The 13,370-nt window shown below is 40.5% G+C and overlaps 1 protein-coding gene across 1 annotated transcript in view; it reads right to left on the minus strand.

Moving 5' to 3' along the window:
• Positions 1-13,370, minus strand: part of LOC125281624 (ankyrin repeat domain-containing protein 26-like) — a 564,334-nt gene that overhangs the window by 516,504 nt on the left and 34,460 nt on the right. The window contains exons 3-5 of the mRNA XM_057304707.1: positions 9,991-10,186; positions 6,623-6,738; positions 4,546-4,709 (exon numbers count right to left, since the gene is read on the minus strand). The gene's annotated coding sequence lies outside the window, so the exon portion shown is untranslated. The remainder of the gene's footprint in view (positions 1-4,545; positions 4,710-6,622; positions 6,739-9,990; positions 10,187-13,370) is intronic.

The raw sequence follows: 13,370 nt of genomic DNA on the forward strand, positions 1-13,370 counted from the left end.
TATATGCCAAACAGCTTAAGTCTACTAATTATAATGCTTAGATACTTGCTAAAATTGCTTCTTTTTATTTCATCTATTAGTTTTTCACAGAGGTATGTCAGAATTTCCAACTTCAACTGTTGAGCAATTTATTTCTCTCTTAAGTTATACAAATTATTGATAAACATACACGTATGTGTGCACACACTTAGGTGCATATATGTTCTTGGTGACTATATCTTCTAAATCTACTGTTCCTTTAACCAATATAGGACATCTATGTTGGTTAGATGTCCCAGTTACATACTTTTGCATAGCAAATTTACTGTACCAATCTAGGGGCATAAAACAAACATTTTATTTATTTTTTTACAATTCTGTGGGTCACAAATTTGGGGAGTACTTGGCTGGGTGGTTTGTTTCTGATGTATATGATTTCAGTTGGGGTGGCTGGGGCTGGAAGATCCACTTCTAAGATGGCTTCTCACTCATTTTTCTGGCAAGTGGGCTGGGATGTTTCAAGTAGCTGGGAACTTCTTGGTAAACTCTCTTTCCACATTCACTCTTCCTGGTATCTTGCATTTCCTCATAGCAGGATAATCTCAGGGTAGTTGGAATTCTTTTACACAGAATACACTTACCCCCCTCACACTCCTCACCCCCAAAGTCTCCTTTCATTGTGGTATTGTCTTAAAGTCAGGGTTTAGCCATTTGAATGAAGTCTAGATGAGCGTGAGTATTATGTACATGGCTCCTCTAGTATAAACCTCTCTATCTGAAGACCTGTCAAGAAATATTATCTGTCCCCTTCCTCTGTTATCCCCCCCCCCCCATATATGATTGTGGTAAAGGGATAGCACAACTACGGTAACACTGCAGTTAAAAAAGCAGGGGAACGAGATACACATAGCAGCTACTAGATCATGGCAATTTTGAAATCCACTTCAATGTATATCACCAATTCCTTGATAATGATCTAATCCTGCTCCCTGGGAATAATTCTCTGAAGGTCCTGGCTTTATCCTCTCAGCTCTTGATTCTGTCCTCTGAACCATCTTTCCTTTTCCCTAAGAAACTGATTTATGTCTGCAGCTGAGTGGACTTCTTAGCTTGCTTTTTGCTGACAGAAGCGTGGGGAGGAGGAAGTATCTTTTTTCTTTTGTGCTGTTTCTTTTCTTTTAATTTAAGATGACAGTGCTCCCACTTCGTTATTCATTGAAAAATGTTCTGGGTTTTCTATGAATCTTACTGGGTTTCATTCTATTAGACAGAAGTCTGATTTTTAAATCTCTTTAAGATAGGTAATTTTCTAAATCGGGCCCTGTGGCTACTGTGCAATAAAGTCTTAAGAATCTTAGAATCCCTATTGTTTAACACAGAGGGTCTATGAGGCATACCCATAAGATCACTGGGGCGCCTGGGTGGCACAGCGGTTAAGCGTCTGCCTTCGGCTCAGGGCGTGATCCCGGCGTTATGGGATCGAGCCCCACATCAGGCTCCTCCACTATGAGCCTGCTTCTTCCTCTCCCACTCCCCCTGCTTGTGTTTCCTCTCTCGCTAGCTGTCCCTATCTCTGTCAAATAAATAAATAAAATCTTTAAAAAAAAAAAAGACACACACTAAATTAAATGGAAATTTATCTATAAAATCTCATGGTGAGTTTATGTAACTTAATTATTGTGGGTTCACTAATCAGGCTAAAAGAAAAATGTATAAATTATACATGTCAGGAATTTCCACCAGTGTTTTCCTAACATAGACCAAATGAGTGATAAAACATTCCAACCATAAGAAGTAGAGGATCGAATATACTTTTATTTAGTAAAAATCTCTCTTCAAATTATAGTAAATCTTGAACTCAAATGGCATAATTTTTAAAGAACTAAATGATTTACCAACATTCACTTTCTTGAAGCTAAATTTTCAAAAGAAAATGCTCCAGCAGTTCCTCTGACAAGGAATCAACTATAGAGAATGAGGAGTTGAAGACTGTATATTAAAGAAAGACTGATGACTAAATTTTGATAAATATACTTTAAAGACTTCATTTTTAACCATAAAAATAATTTAACCAAAAAGCGATCAAGCACTGGGGCCCCTGGGTGGTTCAGTGGGCTGAGCGTTAGACTCTTGGTTTTGGCTCAGGTCTTAATCTCAGGGTTCCGAGATCGAGCCCCATGTGAGGCCCAGTACTCAGGAGGGAGTCCGCTTGAGAGTCTCTCTCTGCCCTTCCCCCACGCCCCTGCTCACTCTTTCTAACAGAAAATCAAGCTTTGAATCAACCAAATTCAACTTAACTTGTTTTAAGTAACTAATTTTCTAAAAACAGACCACATATCACCCTATAAACCTGATAAATAGGACAAACCATAGCCTAAGTTTCAAACGCTCCTTTTCTTAGGTTTTTTCATGTATAAGCAATATATTTATACAAATTCTGTCTCCTGTTTATGCTAAATAGAGCCTTACTATGTAATACTTTACTCAAGAGTTTATGCTCATTACACAGACATCACTGCCTGACGGATTAATACCTAAACCCACTTTGATGCAATCTGAAATGGGCTCGATTCCACTCCACAGTGGAACATCATTAACTAAGGAATGGTTAATTGTCCTCAATAGATACAGGACACTGTACCAAACAATAAAGAAAGACTTGAAGAAATCACTACAACAGAATAGAAATGGTTAGTGAATGTGTTAAAAGACATCTACCTTGTTAATGGGAAGATAAATTCGAGTTATTGGAGGTATTACACACTGTGGAGGAGAGAGTGTATGACAGTTCTCAGAGTAGGAGGAAGTGAGAAGGTTTGTGGGCTCCAGAAGACATATCCAGGGGCAGTCTGGCAATGTACGTGTCCTGGGGCTGCCCCTGAGCTGTCCTTCCACAGTGCTCCCAGAGTTGGAGAGCAAGGATTGTCACAGAAGTATTACTTGTAGGACCAAAAAACCTGTGAACTACCTACAGGCACACAAAAAGGGGCCAGTGAAATAAAATCTGAAAAAACTATATGATGGGGCGCCTGGGTGGCACAGCAGTTAAGCGTCTGCCTTCGGCTCAGGGCGTGATCCCGGCGTTATGGGATCGAGCCCCACATCAGGCTCCTCCACTATGAGCCTGCTTCTTCCTCTCCCACTCCACCTGCTTGTGTTCCCTCTCTTGCTGGCTGTCTCTATCTCTGTCAAATAAATAAATAAAATCTTTAAAAATAAAATAAAATTTACACTTTTAAAATCTGAAAAAACTATATGAGAGACTCCTACATAATCATTTAAATGATTTCAAACTTTTGTGAAAATATATACTTGTGAATATGTGTATGTGTGTATGTGTATATGTACATATATATATATATATGCATTTATATGATATATTCTAATGGGAAAAGGTCATGTGGAAAGCTCTAGTTTTAAAAGCTTATGATTGTATTTGTTTAAAAACTCTACATAAACATATGAAGTATATATTTTTGTATCAAAAACAAACTATAGTGATGCCTGGGTGGCTCAATCAGTTAAGCGTCTGCCTTCGGCACAGGTCATGATCCCAGGGTCCTGGGATTGAGTCCCGCATCGGGCTCCCTGCTCAGTGGGGAGTCTGATTCTCCCTCTGCCTCTGCCTGGGGCTCCCCCTGCTTGGGAGCTTGCTCGCTCTCTCTGCCAAATAAGTAAGTAAAATCTTAAAAAAAAAAAAAGAAAAAAAAAAACCAACCTACGGCTCTCTTTGGGCTCCTGTGATGACAGCTGACTCCTCCTCTCTTTCTGATAAATCTGTATGCTCTGATTTCCTAACACGAATGCCTGCTACTTCAGCAACAGAAGAACAGTGCGGACACCATGCTGCGGTCACCAGCAAGGCGAGGAGGGGCCTAGGAGGGAGTGCACAACATGCTGCTGGCCTGATGAATGGAATGACTCATGGGAAAACAGGCGGGACTACACCAAGATCTCCCACCTAAGGGGAAAGGTCAGTTTCTTCTGATGTCTTTTCTGTTACAATCGAAATGCACTGATTTCCCTTATTCCATCAGCTCTGAGGTCAGAAGTCAAAAGCCTTTCGAGAGCTAAGTACAACTATCATGGGGCTGGGATGATGCAATAAGGAATGGGAGCAGGCGGGCTGGAGTCAACGAGATGGTGCATCTGAACCTTAGAGGCTCTTCTCACTGTTCCTGCCAACCTCTGATGAGCATTCAGTGTAGTTAAGGTCTGTAAGAAAGCACTACTGCCTTAAGGACCAAAAACACCAGAAACGAAAGGCCAGACAAAGGTGAAGAAACCACTGACATTAATGGTCTACTCAGATAAAACAACCTTGTTCACCAGCCTGCTTCTTTGGGATTAGCAAACCCATGAGACCGGTGTGGTCGGCCATAAACCTTGCTTAGCTGAGACCCTCCACCTTCCCCACACACAAGAGCCAGAGGGTACCGAAATTCACTTCCTAACGGATGTTCATCCTCTTCACAGTTAACCTGGCAAGGTAACGACATCCACTACATTAAAAACATTCAGCTTATCAGAGCAAAAGGAAATAGAGATACGTCCAGAATTACTTACATGTCATCGCCTTGGAAAGGCCTATCATCCTTATCAGACGCCTGCCTTACTGCCTCTTTTTCTCTCTTCTTTTTCTCCTTCTTTTCTTTCTTTGAGAGGGTTCTCTTGAAGTTCTGGATAACACCTTCTTTCTCCTGCTTCTCAGGTCCATTGCTTTGAGCCTTCTGATAAAAGTAGCATCGTCACTATGGTGGCTGTTACACAGAATCACAGCAAGCTCTCTACGGCTGAGCTAACTTCATCTCACGTTACAGCCAACACCCAGCTACTGCAACAGGGGAAGGTCCGGGGGATGGAAATGTTCTTTGCCCTGACCGGCTAATGGTTACCGATGTGTATTTAGAAAAACTTAATGAATTATACATCCAAGATCTGGGCATTTCATCGTGTGTGTATTTTACCTTGATTCAAAATTCATACGCAAGCAAGCAAGCAAACAGAAAACCAAACCCAGCAAGAAAACTATGAAATCTGATTTTCCATAAATAAAAATCCAAATAATTTACATAAAGTTACTTTTAAAAAAAGAAGGCTAATCAAAATATGGAAATAACTGGGGCGCCTGGGTGCCTTGGTTGGTTGAGCATGGAACTCGTGATTTCAGCTCGCGTCACGGTCTTGGGCCATCAGGCTCCATGCTTAGTACAGAGTCTGTTTGTCCTTCTCCCTCCCCCTGCTCTCTCTCTCTTTAATAAATAAAATCTAAAAAGAAAAAAAAGGAAATAACTGTTTAAATCATTATCTACTTTATAGATGTTTTCTCTAACATCAAAGAAATGTTAAGCATACTGTAAGAAATGGTTTTTTGGAAGCAAAATTATAAGTCCTGTTTCTGCAAAAACTCCTATTTCTTTTCCAGACCTTGTTTATCTGCTTATTTATTCTTAATTTACAACATGGCCTGCTAGCAGATGACAGACTTTTTGGGGTGGGGGTATAATTAATAGGTTGACTGGTAAAGAATCAAGAAAAACACGAAAGAATGGTTACTGTATTGGGAAATAAACTACCTTCTGTTTTATCTAAGTTAGTATTTCTATTTTCATTGCTAGCCATGTCAGCACTGTCCTGACCCTAGTAAGAGGTCTAATCCACACGAACGAGGATCTCTAGCCCACAGCTAGGCACATCAGCTGAAATCACGATGCAGAAATGAAATAAAATATGGGCCAAAAAAAAAAGAGAGAGAGAGAGAGAGAGAGAGAGCTGTCCCTTCTTACTTTATATGGATTTGCTACAATGTCAAGCCACTAGAAGCACAAGTAACGAGTAAGGCCAAGAACACATTCTGTGTATCTAAAACTCTTCAACACGGAACACTAACATCACACAAATTAAGTGAAAATTTTCTGTTTCCAGAAGTGAACAATGACGCTCTTTTCCCAAAATAATTAAATAGAAGACTTTTCTCAAAATATTCTTGACCTCTGCATTTGCTATCACCTGTCAGTACTGAATTCTAGTGTAAGGTGCCATTTGATTTAACACAGAAATTACAGTTAGTTTCAAATCTTATCTGTATTTCATAGTGGTCCACATAAGAAGAATAGCAGCACAGGAATTCCAGACACCCTACCACCTGAGAAAGTTTTAGTATCACTGCACTGCATTACATCAGCCCAGAAAGTTTGCTTCTTTCTAATCTTACACACAGAGTATGGAAAAGGTTTTAAATGTGCCTTATTAGGTTGTATCTGAAAATACACACAAAATAGGTTATTAAAGTTCTATTTTCCCTTGTGATTCTTATTAAAATATATTTTGACTTTCTAATTTGGTAAAAAACCTGGAGCTGATTACTTGAACATTAAATCTCTTAATAACAAAAGCTTCCATAATACTTCTTTGCAAAAGTAAAGAGCAATATTAGGGATTATTTAGTGAAACAGAGGATGAAACAGAGAGAAGTAGGACTCCTTTTAATTTTTTTTCAGGGAGGAGGGTAAAAAAGTCATTTAGGAAATGCAGCAAACAGGAAAGTTCGGTGGAGGCCCATCGCACTAACACCAGTCTCATGTCCGTTTCGGGCCGACCCGGGCCCGGGACAACGTCAGCGTGAGATGTGGAGGGGTCCTACCTTAGGAAGGAGGGCATCGTTCTCATTCTTAAGAACAAATCTGCCCTCTCGATCGTCTTTATTCCAATTCAACTGAACAACTAGGGCCTTCTCATCATTATCCAATCTTCTTTCTTCTTCAAATCATGAAACGAAAAAAGTTAAGTCATGGTTATTTAATGGCACTAGCTAATACAACATTCTCATATAAGTTTAATTTTATAGACATAAAATACCTTATTACCACAAGTACTTACTAACAGGCTGAAATGTAATTCAAAATGTTATGTGAGAGTTTTAATTATTTACTATTTTGTTGCCACTATAATTTTTACTACCATGTAGCCAGTGCCAAACACTGACCAGGATGACGTCCTTACCACATTTAGAATCCAATTGGGAAAATAAGAGAAATACAAACTAGAAAAAAAAATATATAGGGCTTTGCTATCAGCCTAGTTCTGTAAATCAGATTATCTCATATATGCAACTGGAAAAGAAGGAAACAACGTTAACGTAACACAGGAGTTCGGCTGACCTATGAGATTTCCTTCTCACACAAGTGTTAGTGACAGCTGTACCCTGCTTTCTATCTCTCGACTCCCAAACTCACTAGGTCCAGCCCTCACAGCACCTCCCACCATGGAACCACCATCCTGTCTCTTCGTTAGGATAAAGTGCTAGGTTTAGAGTATTCCTTCCTTGCTTGCTGGACATCTAACATGCCTCAGGAACGTGGCAGCCCACAGAGCAGGCTCCCCTGAGGGCCCGGCACACCTCAGCCACTTATTAGAAGCCTACAGTCAGCAAAAATAATTCACATAACTGTCTATAGGATGTCTACAATGAGGGCAGCAAACACAGGACACAGAGCCCAGCTGGAGAACTACTGGGATAAAGGAAGTAGGGATCAACGGGACAAATTTACAGGGTAAAAAAGTCTTACACAGGCTTTTAGTAAATACTGTATGTAAACAGCAATGTTAATTATAAGAATACAGGAGTAACAAACTCTAATTTATTATTTTATGAACTGAAAATATGAGAAATGAAAATTAGAGCAACAAATTAGGGACTGGGTGAAGTTTGAAATTCCTGCTACAAACCAAAATTACCAAATTCTTCTTGTTGCAAAATCTGTACTAGATCAAAATCCTTCATTGTATATTTCTAGAGAACTAATTTTAAGAACTAAGTCAAAACTGTAAAAGTAAAATAAAAACAAGGGTGAGGTATTCTAAAGCATGTGAGCCTATTAAATATAAATACGGTCAGGGTCCTACCACAACGTTATAACTTTAAGGTCTAGTTCTGCCTTAGTGGTTCTCATACTGCTGCTGCTGTTGAACAGCAGAATCCTTTTTATTTTCCCAGCTGATTTCACATAAGGAATCCTAATACGTGGAGAGGCTAAGATGGAGTCTCCATGGGGCTGAAGGGCGGGTTGGGGCCTAGGATTCAGTGCCCTGGACCTACGGTGCACAAGAATGAGGTGAGGTGCCCTGAGCACTCGCTGTGGGCCATGCTCAATCCCCAGGGAAACAAGGTGCATCCCGCAGACACTGCACGAACTGCTGGCTGCAGGCAGCCCCCAGTCCACACCGGCCCGCGGCGTCCCTTCTGCTCGAGGCACATCGGTGTCAAGCTGGGATTTCCAGGGTGCTGTACAGAACCACCAGCACTGCCCCAAACCAACACGGCTAAGAAATGAGGGCTCCCCCTCTAATCGACGAGCTGGGCAGGGCCCAAGAGGCACACAACCTATCAGGGTGAAAATTTTAGTTTTCCTTTCATTTTATGTGCACTCTTTTTTCAAACATCTATCCGGTTGTTGGAGCATAAATGCTTATTAACTTGTCTGAATCAAACTACTCAATAAAACGAAATGTTAGGTATTTCCCTTGGCCCAGGGGTGCCACTGAAAAATCACTGACATGCTCGGGGCTCCGTGACCCGAAAATCAAGCACACGCACGCGAGGGCTCTCCCCGCATCTGAGGCACAGGCAGCCCACTGCGATGAGCGCGGACACGAGCACGGACAGAGCCGGACTGTCCTAGCCGCTCAGCTCAGGGTGTGGGCAAGACTCTCCCCTTCTTCTCCAGACACCGTTATTGTGTTTTCAGCCCCTACAGCTAAGATAGTTTACTTTTTAATTGAAGGACATGTAAAAGAAAAGGTTTCTTTTAAAACAATCAAAATCACTCCATTTTTAGATCTCAAATTCCAATCTTACATATTATCCTAAAGACTTCACTTGGTGGTTTTCAAATAACCAAAAAGTGAAAACACAAAAAGGTCTGGAGGTGAGAGGTATCTTCTTCTCGATAACTTGGTTATAATGATTCCGAGGTAAAGGAAAAACTCAACCTCAGAAAAACCATCCATCCAAAGTGAAGTATCTTCTGTTGTCAAATCTAGCTTTGGTATTATCTGTGTAATGAGACACCCTCATAATGGTGACAGAGTAATGAACGAATACGGCCTATCTGATAATCCTACTGGGGGAAAAAAGGGTGTGGTCATACCCAAATTCCAAACAGTACAAAACTGTTCACCCAATTTCAAATGTACACAGAGAGCCGTAATTTTGAAGTTAAAACAAATAACTTATGTTCAAAAAGGACTTCAGGGTGGAATTTAACAGGTATTAAGTTTTGGTTTGGGCCGTATGTAATCTTTTACTTGCTGCATTAAGATTTGTATTTTTTATAGGTGACTCAGTATTTCCAAAGCACTCATAAAAAACTTCAGAAATTTCTACATTTCTAATCAAACCTAAAATTGTTATTTGATATAGGTACATAGGATATTTTCAGAAATTTTAAACATTAAAAACAAGGAGAAATTACTAATTACATAAGACAATTTCCTCAAGATGCCCTAATTACTCCCAAAGAATAATGAAAATATACTGTCTCACATTACAAAACACTCATTTTTGTAAGACTGATGGCTCAGACTCACAAAGTGTTTAACTGGGTTAAACTTAATGGTCATATTAGAATGTACACAAAAGAGCTCCATGAACTACTGCTCCAAAAGCAAGCACCACACCGCGTCATCAATGTGTGCGACACCGAGGTCTGCTGGCTAATTTTAACGAAGAAATGTCATGCTACTTATCTCTGAAGAAATAAGCATGTATTAAATTAACACATTCATTCTAACTTCCCACAGATGTGTGTACCAGGATCTTGTAAGAACATTTCACAGACATGAGAACATTCTGCCCGCTTGTCAGATGTTCCCCAACCCCTCCGGAAAGAGAAGGACCCTAGGGAAAGCAGGGCTGGACTGACTGAACGGCCCTCTGGACAAACGAGTGTTTCAGGAACTCTCTATCCAAGATGGGGTTACCCCGCCAGCACCCTGTGTGTGAGCACAGACCTCCGCTGACATGCACTTCATAGAGGGCGTACTTGGGGGATGACAGCATCCGCATGTCAGGCCGGGATTTCTCCGCCAGTGTCTCGATCACATCTTAAGTGGTGGCAGTACTAGATACCCGAATACATTTTGTTGCAAAATTTCCAGCAGCTTTATCTTGAAAATAAAATCTCATCACTCCATGGAACTCCAAATCCTAAAACAAAAAGATACATTTTTGGAAAAATAACATTCTATAATAAAGATTCACTTTTCATAACAATAATAAACAAAAAAAGGCTATTTGCCACTTTTAAAAGATGTTTCAGAAACTGAGAGACATGGCATTTTAGTCCTCAAATTTAATTATGTGACTTGGGACAAGTTATTTACAACTTCTGCCTTACTCGTGTCACAGCTAAGACAATGGCTGTAGCGTAGGTCATGTTAGTAACAGCTAATATTATGGGTCTTCAGCAAGTACCAGGCACACCTTGACATGCATTATTTTACTATGGTTTTATAACGGCCCCGTTAAGTAGATTTATTACTAAACTCTATTTTCAAGGTTTCGCCATTAAAACACAAAGTTTAAACAGCTTACTCAAGTAGGTATATAGCAAATCCAGAGTTAAAACCCAGATCCCCTGGTCCCCAAAGTACATGCCTATCGGTCCCTGAGGTCCTGCCCAACCTTGAGATTATGAAGCCTCAATGAAGAGACCACTCTCAAACCACAGGGAGACGTTAGCCCCAACTCTACCATGAATGTGAGTAAACAGAGACTCTTTAGCTTTTCCAGAATATAACTGCAACTAATTTTAATATGAACTACTTGCCCAAAATCAATGAACACAATTAAAAGTATTTCTCAAAACCTTACTTCTAGAGAAAAATACAATGGTCTTACAAGCAAAGGAATACTACTGTAAGACAGACTGTAGCCCATGCAACTATGGGACACTCTTTCCTGTTATTTCCTTGTTTTCCTCTTTAGTTAATTAAATGCAGTTCAGTTAGTTGAAACTCACGTGAGCTTCCAGGCCGACTGCTACAACCGTAAGACTCAGTGGTTCATATCCCACAGCTGAACCACTGCATCAGAGAGAACCTGGTTCTTGTTTGGTGGGTTGCACTTTCCCTGGGGATACTGGGGGGGGGGGGGTTAGGTCCAGAGCACCTGTGTACCCCATTATTTCCCTGAACACAGAAAAAGCACAGGTCCCGACGAAATTCCAAGGAGCGTTTCTAACTCCGTGGCTGCCCTCACTGACCCCCCCACCAAAGGTCCACTGGCTCATCGGTTCTCCCCTCTTCTCGCCCTCCACACGAGCACGTGAAGTCATTCCACCTTCAACAGACACCTAGAATCCATCCCAAGTTCTGTTAAAAGTAAGTCAGATGATGTCACTCCTTAGCTTTACTCCTGGCAATGGCCTTTCTATGGGCTCAAAGCCCATCACAGGTAAGCTTTTCTCTACGTCCTCCCAATCTATTTGCTTATTCTTCACTAATAATTATAATAGTTATGGGATATTAGAATGTGGTTAACAGTAAAAACTATATGAAAATTAAAACAGAAAATGAGACATTAACACATATTTCTAGCCCTAAAGTTTTACCGTGCTTGCTCAGACCCTGTCCGAGCACCGGGCAGTCAGTCCATCCTACCCATTTCCCACTGCCCCAGGGAAAATACAGGGTAAGTGCACATGTGTGTAAAAAAAAAAAAAGAAAAAAAAAAAAAAAAACACTGAACCACAGATCTTGGGTTAAAACAGGGCCACTGATTATGGGGGTGAGACTGAAAAAAGCTTTATGAGTTAGCAAAATGGGAGCGATATTAATAGTCCTGCTCTGGTCTCTCAAAATTATATAAACTGCCTCTTTGTTCAGCCTGGGTCAAGCAGCAAAGAAAGTCAAGCAACATCCTTTTTAAAGGTTTATCTTTTAGTCTGGCAACCCCGAAACCTCCATAAAGTAACGGTGCCGGTGAAAGGTGCTCCTACCCTGTAAATGCGTGTGTCGGTACAGGACAGCACTATCCCTACTACTACTACTACAGGTGCAGTATTACTGATACTAACAAAAGCTCCTGTGCACCAAGTACTTCCTCTCAATAAATACTTCCCCTGCAGGGCTAACCCAGCTCTCCTCTGCTCGCTGGTCTTCTCCCCTCACCCCTCCCCTGGCCCGTCCCTCTCATCATTCAAAAGCTTCCACTTCAGGTTCAGCTCTCCCTACCCACCACCCTGGCAGGCTAGCCTAAGACAGCACCGTAGGAAACGAGAACTACTCTACACAATCAGTTGTATAAATTCAAGTGTTTATAATGGAAGTCCTACTTTTATCCCAGGATTCTGACACTATCATCACCACTACCACTCTGAAATCATCTCTATATTACAATAACAGTCTCAAATAGTAATTGGCAAAACTACCCTGGCTCCTCCCATGGCTCATGGTTTACAGATGAAGTTAAACCAAAAAGGTTACAAAGTAAGCTCCCACTCCATCAATTTGCTAACAGAGTAATTGTACATCATTTGTGACAGGAATGAAACAGATGTACTTCTGGATCCCGAAGACAGGAAAGCACCACTTTCTCTGATAACTGTCAACAGGTAACTCCAAAACTACCAGACATCAAAGATCTGGGAGGAAATGCCCAACTTGGCAAGAACACAAAGGAAAGGCTCAAAAGTGAGTTTGGTAAGGCAAGCATGGAAAGGAGGCGATCCCTCATGAAATCACCCTCATAAAAATCCCTTATGTGTAGATTACTACTGTTAAGAGGAAACTACAAATACAAAATTTCCATTATTAATGTGGTTCTGCTACTGATCTCACATAAAATGTTGAGATAAAAGGAAAAAATAGGAGTAAACCCAAGGGCAGAGATCCAGCAAGCAGTAGCACCCATGTCTACAGAGAAATATTTCTGTTAACGTTTTTAAAGAAACAAATCACCACGTTCTACACCAAGCCTAAACAAAGCAGCCTATTAAAAGTACCTTTGATTTCATTTGCACTAGATAAATGTTAATAAATATTAACTTAGTTTGCTTGGTTATCTCAACATCACACAGAATATCTGAGTATAGCTACTACTAGAATAACAACTTAATAAATTAATACATTAGCACTGTGTTTAATTATTCAGCCAAATACAAGTTTGGCCTGTGTGACTAAGTCCACAAAATTTTATCAGACCTGAGAAAATTGATAAAATCAAGTTCTTCAACCTAAAAGTGCAGTGTGTAATGACCAAACTAACAAACAATAATAACTAACGTATTAAGGGCTACTATGTATGTGTCAGATACCAGGAGTTCAGTATCTGATTCCTCAAACATGAATTGGGTGCTATTATCATCCCTACTTTACAGGGGGTACAAAAG

The sequence above is a fragment of the Ursus arctos genome, unplaced genomic scaffold (assembly GCF_023065955.2).
Source record: "Ursus arctos isolate Adak ecotype North America unplaced genomic scaffold, UrsArc2.0 scaffold_30, whole genome shotgun sequence".
Lineage (NCBI taxonomy): Eukaryota > Metazoa > Chordata > Mammalia > Carnivora > Ursidae > Ursus > Ursus arctos.